The sequence below is a fragment of the Nannospalax galili genome, unplaced genomic scaffold, assembly GCF_000622305.1.
Source record: "Nannospalax galili isolate Female #2095 unplaced genomic scaffold, S.galili_v1.0 scaffold65, whole genome shotgun sequence".
In the NCBI taxonomy this organism is placed as follows: domain Eukaryota; kingdom Metazoa; phylum Chordata; class Mammalia; order Rodentia; family Spalacidae; genus Nannospalax; species Nannospalax galili.
The window spans coordinates 10,168-13,128 of NW_008353294.1; positions in this window are offsets into that span (position 1 = coordinate 10,168).

Consider the following 2,961-nt stretch of genomic DNA (forward strand, 5'->3'; position numbering starts at 1 on the left):
CTCTATGTATCTGATTATTATTAATCACAGTCAGTTACTTTCTGAGATCCTTGGCACCTCAGCATGAATATAAATTCATTAGGTAGATTTCAATGATAATGTTTTTCACCTCTACTAATTAACATGAAGCAAATTTTTATGCTTCTTCCTCAAATATAACTCATTTTTCTAATTTGTTGATGGTTTTGTGTGTGTATTTCATATAGAACATCCCAAACAATATTATTCATCTATATACTCACATCTCAACAGGCACCCTCCTATAGCCACCCCCCTCGCACTGGAGCCAATAAACTCCATCATCCCTGTAACTGCCCACTGTGTTGTCAGCACCCCCAGCCATTCCCCAGTGCTTGTCCATCAGCTGAATCTAGTCAGCCTATCTAGAGTTCCTCGTGTTTAGAGAGATCAGCTCTTCCTCATCTAGCAGCAATCAGTTGCCAATATTCCTTTAGATAAGATTGGGGTCTGCTGTTCATTTTCACAGTTCTATGCTGGGTTACTGTCTGGGAGTCTCTTGGACCACCCTGGCCAACAACTCAAAGGAAGGTATCTCCTATCTGGCATTGTTTCTTGTTATGTAGTCTTTAGCTATACATGTGGGCTCAAGTTATATTGACCCCTTTAACCTTTGGTTATACTTTCTTTTTGGGTGTTTAAGACCATATGGTTGGCCCAGATAAATCAATTTATTTTTACTCTTAAGGTCATTTGAGTACCCTCAGGGGTCACATGGGCTTGGGAGAGCCCCTGGAACCTTTCTTTTCCAGTTCCATCTACCTGAAGATGTCATCTTTTAATATTACTAAACCATATCAGAAAGTGAAATTGCACTCTTCATTATAACAGAAAGGGAAAATTATACATGGAAATGAAATTTCTGATAGTATATAGCTAGTTCTACATACAAGAACAAAGGAAGAGTGTTTGATATCCATTTATTTTACTCAGAAAATGAAAGCTTATTTGCCCTCACTCATGGAGACATTCACCTCTCATGAGGCTAACATGGTGCTTGCATTCTGTCTTTAATTTGGCTTTTAGCTCATTTTAAATAAAACAATAAGACTTCTTCATTCCTAAAACATCTAGTTTTTAAAGTGTATTGTTAACCTTCGTATATTTATTTTAAAACAGACTATGCTATTCTTACTTATGAAGAAGCCAATGCAAAAATTCATTGTGCTCCTGACTAATGTATTCTGAATATATTTCGATACTGTCTTTCCCAGTTCTAGCCCCAGCTTTTTTTTTTTTTTTTTTTTTGGTCTTTAATTTTTTTTAAATAAATGTTTACTATTTGACGAATTGTTTTTCTTCACAGAAAACAAACAAACAAACAGAAACAGTGGTAATCAAGAGTAGATTTGAGCTGTTTGATTTTCCAAGCTCAGCTACTTTCCAATGCACATATTTATGCCTACTTGATTTACAGTCATACATAGGCTTTCTCAACTTGGCTCCTCCAGCAACAGCACTTATGAGAAGCTCTTTCTGGATCCTTCTGGAAAGTATTAATGTACTAGTCATGTCTTATGGTCCTTTACATGAGTGAATAATCCCCTCCTTTCTTTTCTTTTTTAAAAAAATAAACTTTGAATCTTTTTTCTGTTTTTTAACTTTTACAAAAACTTTATTGAGAATTTCATACATGCATATAAGGTGTTTTGATAAATCCTTGCCCACTCTCTCCCTTCCAACCTTCACCCCTCTGAAGAGGTAACCCTAAAATCTTTTAAGGATTAGATAGTAGCTCCCAAATACTTTTGACATTTTGGTATTTTGGGCCTTTGGAACAGAACATGTTGCTAAGAGGCCCAAGGACATTTTGACTTTTAGCCAAGAAACTGGCTAATTTTCTTTGGGGTCTTTTTACCCTAACTGCCTAGCCAATTCCGACCTCCTATTCTTATCATAGTATCCTCTAAAGAGGTTACCCAAATTGCCAATAGGGAATCGGGATGCAGACCGCTCTAGCTTCTTCCATCCTGAACAGGGATGCAGGGTGAGGCAGTTGAAGTACCCCTTCAGTGGGTCTATCCAAAAGACTCTGGCTTCTTCCATGCTGAACAGGGACGCAGGGTGAGGCAATTGTAGTACCTCTTCAGTGGGTCTATCTAAAAGACTCCCAAATTGCATAACTCTTATCTCTAAGGGGAAAAGAAAGTCCTTGCCTGGTGAATAGGAGATGTGAAGGAGAAATTAAAGCAAGAGTAATTAGCATTACAAATTCTAGACGGAACTAGAAAAAAGTCAGAACAGGGCAATTTTCAAATGTCAACACTGATTGGTGTTTCTCTGAATATCTCTGGATACTCATAAAATCAGTTCCACAAGGATTAGAAGAGGTGAGATTCATTTTATATTTTAATGCAAAACAATTTGAAACTCTTTCATCTATCAAAAAAGGGCTGCTCTCAAGTATTCTGCATCACGACCAAAGAAGCAGTGCCAGCAGACAACATAGGGAATCAACTGGTTTATGCCATTGTCGGGGACAAATGAGCAAGGCCAAAATTTCTTGGCCTGACTCTAGGGAAGGGCAGGCTAGAACTCCTGGGGTCATGCTGAAATCACTGTCCACTGGTGGAATACCTTCTTTATCAGAAGTTTTCTAATTCCTTTCAGTAGATTGAATTGGTCCTTTCATACTATCTAGAATAACCTCTCTTCTTTAAATTCAAATATTCCTGACTGCAAAACATCTGCAAAATATATTCAGAGCAACAGCTACATATGTGTTTGATGGATAATGGGCATTTTGTAGCCCAGCCATGCTGACATATCAATAGACACTGTTCCATACATCATGTTTTAAAGACTGAGCACACACCAGTCTTGTAATTGAAAATAACTGAAGTAAATATAGCATACAATAATATAATAATGTCAGTCATGAATATAATTTGACCAATTTCCCTTCTCTAATCGCCTTCATTCATATTTAGTCCATTCTCCCCA